General features: G+C 37.7%; 2 long non-coding RNA genes across 2 annotated transcripts; both read right to left on the bottom strand.

The window, feature by feature from the left end:
• Nucleotides 1-204: 204 nt before the first annotated feature.
• On the bottom strand, nucleotides 205-3,600 carry LOC146946776 (uncharacterized). Its single transcript, XR_015028279.1, has 2 exons — nucleotides 2,177-3,600; nucleotides 205-402 (listed from the first exon to the last, which is right to left on the bottom strand). It is a non-coding gene; the product is annotated as an uncharacterized LOC146946776 (long non-coding RNA).
• Nucleotides 3,601-6,334: 2,734 nt separating this feature from the next.
• On the bottom strand, nucleotides 6,335-8,781 carry LOC146946775 (uncharacterized). Its single transcript, XR_015028278.1, has 2 exons — nucleotides 8,307-8,781; nucleotides 6,335-6,532 (listed from the first exon to the last, which is right to left on the bottom strand). It is a non-coding gene; the product is annotated as an uncharacterized LOC146946775 (long non-coding RNA).
• Nucleotides 8,782-11,005: the final 2,224 nt, after the last annotated feature.

Genomic DNA, 11,005 nt, shown 5'->3' with positions numbered 1-11,005 from the left:
GTGATTTATATGATTTTAGAGAAATTTATGAGACGTTGTGACTTATTTGATTGTTTAATAAAATAAGATTCGAAAATAAAATAAATATTAAGTTGTGGGGTTATTTTGTGTAGAAATATATTTGTTATTTGATGTAGAGATATTGTAACACCCATACCAGACGTATCTAGAAAGTCTGGCACGTGCGTTAATATTAGTACTGGATACATTAAAATATACAACAAATAAAAACTTCGAATGAATAATATTTACATCAAGTTACGTTCGTATAAATCATAATACAATACAACTCAACCATACATAAAAATACATCCTTGATGTCCATAATGCCCTGCAGCTTTACGAACGAACTCTTGAAGTAATATCCATCCGGCTCCGTACATACATAATCATCCTGCTTATCTGAAACAAATAAGGATTGGGATGAGACATAATGTCTCAGTGAGTTCCCCTAAATCCTAGGCTATAGGCAACCTCAAGGGGAAACCTACGGTCGCCACGTGTCTACATTACAACCTGACGGTTGATTATACGTGTGTGGGAACTTGCATTCTTAGACGGTAGTGCATACTAGAGCCGTCATAGTCATATCTTACTTGTTATAGGCTTCTCATCTATACATGTCATGGCGGTCGAAGGGAACCTAAACCGCATTGCCAAGTGTACATTTTACTTAACAAGGCCTAAACATAAAATAACATAGCATATCATGACATGATCTAAACCGGACGATTAGGGAAACCTAAGATCGTCACCGGTATCATATTCTTTACTTGCTCTAATCCATACCTTATACCTATCATGTAGCATCTAGTGCTCTTGTTCTTAAACATAAATGTGCATAGGTTCATTCTTACATAATCATGAATCATAATCATAGTCATATCGTGCATAACGTATCTAAGTTCATTCATGGGTTAGCGTTGAACAAACAGTTATTATCTTGATTCATTTTACGGATAGTCCCGGGTGGAGTAACCCCGAAATCAATCCCATACATGACCGATGTACGTACATCGGACTCCCTCGGTGTCGTGCGGGTCCCTTGCGGCTTAAACCGTTCCCCTTAGGTCGAGAACCTCCCGTATCCCCCTGGCGTGGATAACAAGAGACACGAGCACCTACGTCTTGTTACTCAGTGACATGCGGGTCCCTTACGGCTTGAATCGTTCTCATAATGAGAACCCCTTGTATCCCCCTGATGTGGATATCAAGAGACATGTCACCTACACTTATTAGTCATGGTCTTGTCGTACATTTAAGTTAAACATAATCTTACATACATGTTTACCTCGGAACCTTGATCGATCCGATTATTGGTAACCTATACTTGTTCATAAATATACCTAATCATGGTGGAGAGACTAACTAGTCAAACCACGGCTTACGTACTTGCTAAATCATACTAGCTCTTGTGCGAAAAGGTTACACTTCGCGTCTTATCATTCTAGGGATTTTTGCTATAATCTAGTTCTCGACTAGCTAAGCCGAGGCTCTACATACATTCCCTTGCTTAGTTCATTGCTACCCCATCATGCTTAAATTCTCTTGAGCCATCCTTGTAATTCATGCTAACATTGCCATGATTAATGATGCAAGGATCAATTGACGAGTGGTGCAAATTTCCAATAGTTACTAAAGACCGGACGTGCCGAAAACCCGAATTCCAAGCCGTCTATAAGTTCTTAAGATTTGATAAAACCATATTTGTTCCAGTAGAAAAACAAGTTAAAACAGTACAAGAATACACCGAAACGATCGCTACGGACCCCCACGCGACTGCCCCCAAGCACCCGAGCGCAGAACAACGCGAACGTTGTCCTGTCTGGGGCGCCTGGCGCCAGAGGGAGGGCGCCTAGCGCTGGCTCCCTGACTTGTGGGCGCCTAGCGCCCTTGTTCAGGCGCAGCGCTGCGAATTCTGCGTTTTCGCGTGTTCCGGCCGCGGGTTTTCGCCATTTTCGACCCAAAACTCGTCCAATTCGACCCTGTAATGCACCAATTACATCCAACAACATATATAGACTTATTTAAACATAACTCATGGCAATTTTAACATATAATCACCTAGGATTGGCTTGGGGTACTAAAGTTCCATAAACACTAACTAACATAAATCATGATTTTTCCTACAAAATTAATCAATCCCAAAGGTGGGTAATCTATCTATGGAACTCACCTAGCTTGTTCCTTGTGTTTGCCTCAAGCTTAAGCTTCCAAAGATCAAACTCTAACTCTTGCTTCATCCATGGTTCTTAGCTTAACAATCAATCCAAGCTTTCTAGTTGTTACTTGAAGGAGAAGAAGAAGATCATGATGCTTGCTACATCCCCAACCAAAGGATCCTTGAGAAAGTTTGAGTGAATTGGAAGAGAGGAAGGGCGATGGCCTAGAGAGAAGGAGGAGAAAACTCTTTCTCTCAACCCTAGAGAGAGAAAGACAAGTGAAGAATGAATATTTTGAGCCAAAATCACTTAAATATCCCTTTTGCGAGCAATTACCATTATGCCCTTGCCTTAAGCGTGTTTGATTGACTCTGATACACAAGTCCATACTTAACTGATACCGCATAATATTAACTTCCCTTGTACTTAACATTTTCCATTATACTTACTTTCCATGAACTTTCGTCCTCTGATACATTTAACAGGTAAAATTTCCATTAGTTGACGAGCGGGATGTTACACTCTACCCCCCTTAAAGAAATTTCGTCCTCGAAATTTAGAGACCAACTACCAATCCTCATGACAAAAACTTACCATCTATGGTCTGGGCCAAACGCTTTCCTTTCGTACATATCGGAGGTCCATCGCACCATATTCTCATCTTGTTTCTTAACTCGCATGTAACTGAACATAGCCTTCTTAATCCTATCATCACTCAAAAATTAGAGTCTTCTTAGCATATCATGACTCATAACTTACCTTGCTAGACATAAAATTATTATCCCAGACTCGGATCTTACCCGCTTAACATAAACCATGCCTAATGGTATCTTGTCATAGACACGAACACTCAGGGTTTGCCTTTTAACTGGAATCCTACCAGAGCCCAGGTTTGCCCTGCAATGCTTACTTGTATTACTCATATAAACAATTCCACATATCACTTATCTCTTCCGAGTCTTAGGAAATCTTTCGGTCTCATTGCATCTTATCACCCGTACTAAGGGATAACTCATATTGCTTGACATGAAAAAGTGATATCGATTAGCCACGTCATCTGACAATCTAATAGCCAACGTTGCGGTTCACATGCTCTTGAAACTTGCTAGAAATTCCACTTGTACTTACGTTAACATTCTTGATACATTTCTGTGTATCCTACCTGACATTGGCTTCATACGAACCTTGTTGTTTCCATAACATGTACATACTTTCAAGTGCCGCCTCTTGTTAAATGATAACGATACGTGTTCTAAAATCTTCTTTAAAGAAATCTTTCTTAAATTTTGGTATTCGGGTTCTTGGAACGAATTTATTCATGACTAAAAAGATTTCATCATTTCTAAAACTGATTATATAAAGGTGCCACAGAACCACCAGACGAGTTTCAATATTTTTGGAAAAGATTTAACAATTCGCCCAAAACTTGTCCACGACAAGTTGGTCCTGAAGTTTGTACGTCGTAAGTGAGTCCACTTACAACGGACCTCATCAGTTTCAAAAATGTATAATTTCGTAAGTTTAAATAAAAACATCGTTCCCAAGTTCCATAATACCAATCTTTTTAAAAGTTTTAAAATCATAACTTAACATGTCTTAACAAGTATCGTTTTCACTCAACAAGTATTACATACGAGGGTATGATTCTCTTTGCATCAACTCAAGAGTCGCACCTCCTTTCATGATAACATACTTAACTTCGGAGATAAATTCTTTTCTTATTCAACCAATATACATACTTGCCATACCGCTTTCATATCCATAGGAAATCCTTGGACCTCTTAACATAAACTTATTTCTCTTCTTCGAAATACTAAACTTGATTCTCCGCATTATCTCATTCGGTTATCGCTCTTGATGCTTTGATTCTTTACCTAAGTCACGGAACGAATCCTTCAGATCCTTACATGTTTTCTATTATCATCATTCATGCATCTTGACCAATTATCATACGACAATTCTTGTCCTTTTTCTCTTACCTAGATGATGACACATACTTAAACTTATACCTTAGCCAACAATGCTTGAATAAGAATTCATCCTTATTTATCACATCGAGAACTCCTTGCATGTCTTATGATGCATTCTTGTTAAACTTATGTTTCCAACCGAACATTCTTCACGAAGATTCATACATACTAAAATTCCACGTTTCATGATTACCATTATCTTGCGTAGCGCTACTCTGATTCCCACTGGTTGGCTCAAACTAATACTCTAATCCGTTAGAGCAATTGAGACTTCAATTCATGCTTATCACTTGATTATTTACTTCTTGAATTATTCTCAAGATCTTCCATGCTGTAACCAACATCACAACCTTACACTTGTCTTGTGAATTCAAAACTCATGATGGTTTATCTTATGCTCATAATACTTGACTCGGGGGTAAACCTTACTTTCTTGCTGGTTGCACTTACCATACATATCATATCTGAACTTATCTTTGAGTAAACTCAATTTCCATTAACAACCCATCTAGCACTTGAACATAAATTTCTTGAACATCTAATCTTTATACCTTCGCATTCTCGCGGACTATATTTTGCTTAATCATACCAATGCTTGCTCATTAATTTTTCCTTTTAAAGAAAACTTCGTAAACTAGCGCACAGGTCATTGACGTTGATAATTTTCTACTTTATAAATATATTGAGTTTTGGCCCCGGCTGTTACTATAAAATCATAGAACGAGTTGATAACACATACGTGTCATCAATTCTAGATTCTAATGAGTCTAGCTCGCTCTACGAGTGTCGTAGCAAACCGGTCCCTAGAAAAATCTCGTGAATTTCCAAAATGTCAACTTCAATCACCCATACGCGTAAATCTTTCTAAAATTATTTAAACTTAATGATCCGACATCATATCGAGCCCTAGCATGTCCGTTAAGCAAAACATAAGTTCGAGAGTTACGCCATAATTCCACATAATCCGAAAACTTTGTGATGTCTTATAACTTTGCACCAATTAAATTTCTTGCTTCCTACCTCATGCATACGCATTCACCTTATCCAGTCATATGCCGGAACTTTGTACTATTGATCTTGGCTCTTGACACATTAACCTCCAAAGCTACTCTAAACCGGATTGATTTCCGTTAATACTTGTCCATGCATTTTCTTCCTCAGAAATCATAGGATGTGATGTGCATTCGATACTTGATGTTATAGAGAGTGTTGATTATATAAAAGATTGTGAAAACAACCCCCAATAGCTACTACTGACCCTAGAGACGAAATAACAGTTCTCGAAAAAAAACTGAAAAATTCGATCCAGGTTCGCTATTAGCGAAATCTTCGCTATTGGCGTATTTTCTTCAACTCAGTTTTCCAAAAAGAAAAATCGTATTTCACATAAAAATCTTATTTCTTCAAGTATCCTAATGCATATCATTCCTTCCAAACATATTAAAACAATTCTATAACATTTGCATGGCAAGCATTAACATCATTCGGTTCCATTCAAGGCACGTTAGAAACTGATATCTTGTCATCACGTCTCTTAACGTAAAATTTCCACATAATCCTTAACTTCATCTGCTAAGAATGGCTTACTTCATTACGTTGCTACTTATGCAACTTCCAAACATACATATAGTTAACTTCATTCATATAATGTTATTCCTAAGAGCCTGCTGACTTCGTCAACATACGCCGACCTCTTACTACCTTGTAGCCTTGTTCGGACATTCTAGAATATCTTAAACCCGTTCCAACAACAACTCTTACCGAAACTTTCGGTCATGGTTAGATACATATATCCAACTTCTTCACTTACGGGTACATGGAGTATCGTTATCATCTTACCCGACATTGTCGGAACGTTTCTTCTTAACATACCTTACATTCCCAGAGGATTCACACTTCTACTTGATTAGTTCACCGGCCACCTTTTAGCACAATCAAACTACTTCATCATATACTTCATTCCTCCTGGGTCCTATTCAGCTCTCAGGCATCCATTCTAATCACTGAATGTTAAATTGAGTTGATCAGGCTCAACTAACATCAACAACCAGAACATTTACCCGGAACCCAATGGTCCCACTACCTTAGTTGTAATTTAATGACCCAAGGCACGGTCTGAATCGACCTGCTCTGATACCAATTGTAACACCCATACCAGACGTATCTAGAAAGTCTGGCACGTGCGTTAATATTAGTACTGGATACATTAAAATATACAACAAATAAAAACTTCGAATGAATAATATTTACATCAAGTTACGTTCGTATAAATCATAATACAATACAACTCAACCATACATAAAAATACATCCTTGATGTCCATAATGCCCTGCAGCTTTACGAACGAACTCTTGAAGTAATATCCATCCGGCTCCGTACATACATAATCATCCTGCTTATCTGAAACAAATAAGGATTGGGATGAGACATAATGTCTCAGTGAGTTCCCCTAAATCCTAGGCTATAGGCAACCTCAAGGGGAAACCTACGGTCGCCACGTGTCTACATTACAACCTGACGGTTGATTATACGTGTGTGGGAACTTGCATTCTTAGACGGTAGTGCATACTAGAGCCGTCATAGTCATATCTTACTTGTTATAGGCTTCTCATCTATACATGTCATGGCGGTCGAAGGGAACCTAAACCGCATTGCCAAGTGTACATTTTACTTAACAAGGCCTAAACATAAAATAACATAGCATATCATGACATGATCTAAACCGGACGATTAGGGAAACCTAAGATCGTCACCGGTATCATATTCTTTACTTGCTCTAATCCATACCTTATACCTATCATGTAGCATCTAGTGCTCTTGTTCTTAAACATAAATGTGCATAGGTTCATTCTTACATAATCATGAATCATAATCATAGTCATATCGTGCATAACGTATCTAAGTTCATTCATGGGTTAGCGTTGAACAAACAGTTATTATCTTGATTCATTTTACGGATAGTCCCGGGTGGAGTAACCCCGAAATCAATCCCATACATGACCGATGTACGTACATCGGACTCCCTCGGTGTCGTGCGGGTCCCTTGCGGCTTAAACCGTTCCCCTTAGGTCGAGAACCTCCCGTATCCCCCTGGCGTGGATAACAAGAGACACGAGCACCTACGTCTTGTTACTCAGTGACATGCGGGTCCCTTACGGCTTGAATCGTTCTCATAATGAGAACCCCTTGTATCCCCCTGATGTGGATATCAAGAGACATGTCACCTACACTTATTAGTCATGGTCTTGTCGTACATTTAAGTTAAACATAATCTTACATACATGTTTACCTCGGAACCTTGATCGATCCGATTATTGGTAACCTATACTTGTTCATAAATATACCTAATCATGGTGGAGAGACTAACTAGTCAAACCACGGCTTACGTACTTGCTAAATCATACTAGCTCTTGTGCGAAAAGGTTACACTTCGCGTCTTATCATTCTAGGGATTTTTGCTATAATCTAGTTCTCGACTAGCTAAGCCGAGGCTCTACATACATTCCCTTGCTTAGTTCATTGCTACCCCATCATGCTTAAATTCTCTTGAGCCATCCTTGTAATTCATGCTAACATTGCCATGATTAATGATGCAAGGATCAATTGACGAGTGGTGCAAATTTCCAATAGTTACTAAAGACCGGACGTGCCGAAAACCCGAATTCCAAGCCGTCTATAAGTTCTTAAGATTTGATAAAACCATATTTGTTCCAGTAGAAAAACAAGTGAAAACAGTACAAGAATACACCGAAACGATCGCTACGGACCCCCACGCGACTGCCCCCAAGCACCCGAGCGCAGAACAACGCGAACGTTGTCCTGTCTGGGGCGCCTGGCGCCAGAGGGAGGGCGCCTAGCGCTGGCTCCCTGACTTGTGGGCGCCTAGCGCCCTTGTTCAGGCGCAGCGCTGCGAATTCTGCGTTTTCGCGTGTTCCGGCCGTGGGTTTTCGCCATTTTCGACCCAAAACTCGTCCAATTCGACCCTGTAATGCACCAATTACATCCAACAACATATATAGACTTATTTAAACATAACTCATGGCAATTTTAACATATAATCACCTAGGATTGGCTTGGGGTACTAAAGTTCCATAAACACTAACTAACATAAATCATGATTTTTCCTACAAAATTAATCAATCCCAAAGGTGGGTAATCTATCTATGGAACTCACCTAGCTTGTTCCTTGTGTTTGCCTCAAGCTTAAGCTTCCAAAGATCAAACTCTAACTCTTGCTTCATCCATGGTTCTTAGCTTAACAATCAATCCAAGCTTTCTAGTTGTTACTTGAAGGAGAAGAAGAAGATCATGATGCTTGCTACATCCCCAACCAAAGGATCCTTGAGAAAGTTTGAGTGAATTGGAAGAGAGGAAGGGCGATGGCCTAGAGAGAAGGAGGAGAAAACTCTTTCTCTCAACCCTAGAGAGAGAAAGACAAGTGAAGAATGAATATTTTGAGCCAAAATCACTTAAATATCCCTTTTGCGAGCAATTACCATTATGCCCTTGCCTTAAGCGTGTTTGATTGACTCTGATACACAAGTCCATACTTAACTGATACCGCATAATATTAACTTCCCTTGTACTTAACATTTTCCATTATACTTACTTTCCATGAACTTTCGTCCTCTGATACATTTAACAGGTAAAATTTCCATTAGTTGACGAGCGGGATGTTACAGATATATTTGTTATTTTGTGTAGAAATATATATGCTATTTAGTGTAGAAATATATTTGTTATTTTGTGTGGAAATATATATCTTATCTGGTGTAGAAATATATTTGTTATTCAGTGAAGAGGTATATTTGTTATTTGGTGTTAAAATATTATATACATATATATTTTGATGAAATATGCTATTATGTGTTATTTGGTGTATTAATATTATTAAGTGGAAGAGATATATATTTAATTTAGAAATAAATAAGATTATGAGGAAAAGAGTAATTTTGAGGTGTAAGAGAAATGAGAAGAGGGGTTATAAATAAGAGAAGTTAGGTTTAGAACGACATAGAACGTACGATCAGTTTTTGGAGAAAACAAGGTTTAGAGATAACAGAAGAGAAGAGAAGAGAAGACAAAGAGAAGAGAGAAGAGGCTGCATTGATATTTCTAAGGTAAGGGTGAGACTAGCATTCATTTTTATTATGTGTATGATTCTAACGACTAGATTTAACGAGTTGTAGGAAGAGTTTTTGAGAGATCGAGAATTAGGGTTTAAGTGAAGAATTGAGAATTAATGGTTGTTGTTGTTTGCTTTTGATGATTAGAGAAATTTGGTTTCACTCAAAATTGATGAAATATAATGTTGTTGTTGATGAATTCATGGCTGCTTGTTGCTGTTATTGTTATGATATGTTTTTATTAATGATTGATGCAATGGGTAATCATAATCATAGAACTTGAAGTGAATTTTTGTTGTTCTTGAAGGTTTTCATGAAAAATGGGTCAAATGGTGATTTTTGTTGAAAGGGTATTTTAGTTCAAGTTTTATATGGATTTGGGTGTCTTTTCATGTTTAGAAACGTTTAAACAAACTTTGGGACCAAATTTGGGCTCAGGGGATTCAAAATTGGGATTTTGGGATGAAAAGTGGAGTTTTCCCGAGAGCTATCTCTGACAGCATTTTCTGTTTTATGTTTTTGCATCTTTTTCACACGTTTCAGTTTTGAATTGACTTTAGGTGTAAACACGAAAGTTGTAGGTATGGATGTTAGCTTTCTAATGTAGTTGGTTTGACTTCAAAGGATTTATAGAACTTGAGTTATGGTCAATCTACTGCACGTAGGTCACAGTGAATTTTTATGGACTTCTGCACAACTTTTTCGAATTTAAAATGAAAACTGGTATTGATCGGTACAGAATTGGCCTTTGGTTTAACCATGAAAGTTTTAGATAATTTTGTTAGCTTTTCAGTGGCTTTTTGTTTTACGTGAATATGAGTTTTAGTTTTTGAGTTATGATGAAAATACTCCAAGGAGGTCTTAGCGAAATTGTACGGTGACATCATTCTCTGTTTCATGTTTTTGCGTTTTGTTCATATGTTTCTGTTTTGAATTGATATTTGTTGTAAACATTAAAGTTGTTGATAATTGTGATATTTTTCCAGTAGCCTTGGTTTGACATGAAAATATGTTGTGCATGATTGTTTATGTTCTTACAAAGATGCATGATGTATTGTTGACACATGAATACGATGATATATGATGAATTAATTGTGTGCTGTCATGTTGCTATTAATATTATCAATGTGATACTATTATATGAGTATTAATGTGAGTTATATATGATGTTTTAAAATGCTAAGATGTTAAGATGTTAAGACGTTAAGATGATATGAAGTTGTTAAGTCGTCGAGTCGTTATGAAGTCGTCAAGTTGTTAAGATGTCATAGATGTTCATGAAGTTTCTAAGACGTAAGATGTTGAGTCCATGCATACTCATTTATAGATGAGGGCTCATGCCCTGGAGCTTTTGCTCAACCCACGACGATGAGGGCTTATGCCCTAGGAGCTTTTGCTCAACCCACGACGATGAGGGCTTATGCCCTAGGAGTATATTTATGCTCAACAAAGATGAGGGCTTATGCCCTAGAATGGTACCACATGTATTTGCATTTCATGATGATTCGAGATGGTTTAAGACGTTAAGAGTTGCATAGTCGAGTTTAGATGCATTGTCGAGTGAAGATGTTAAGTTGTGATGTTTTAACGAAGTGACTATAGATGAATGATTATGAAGTTGTTTATGATGAATGATTATGAAGTTGTTTATGATGAATGGTTATGAAGTTGTTTATGATGATTGATTATGAAGTGGTTTTTGATGATGATGTTATGTTGATGCTGTATGATTTATGATATGATGCTA

The sequence above is a fragment of the Medicago sativa genome, chromosome 2 (assembly GCF_051527215.1).
Source record: "Medicago sativa cultivar Bolivia chromosome 2, Bolivia_mono, whole genome shotgun sequence".
NCBI classification, from domain to species: Eukaryota; Viridiplantae; Streptophyta; class Magnoliopsida; order Fabales; family Fabaceae; genus Medicago; species Medicago sativa.
This window is presented reverse-complemented; position numbering and strand designations above follow the sequence as displayed.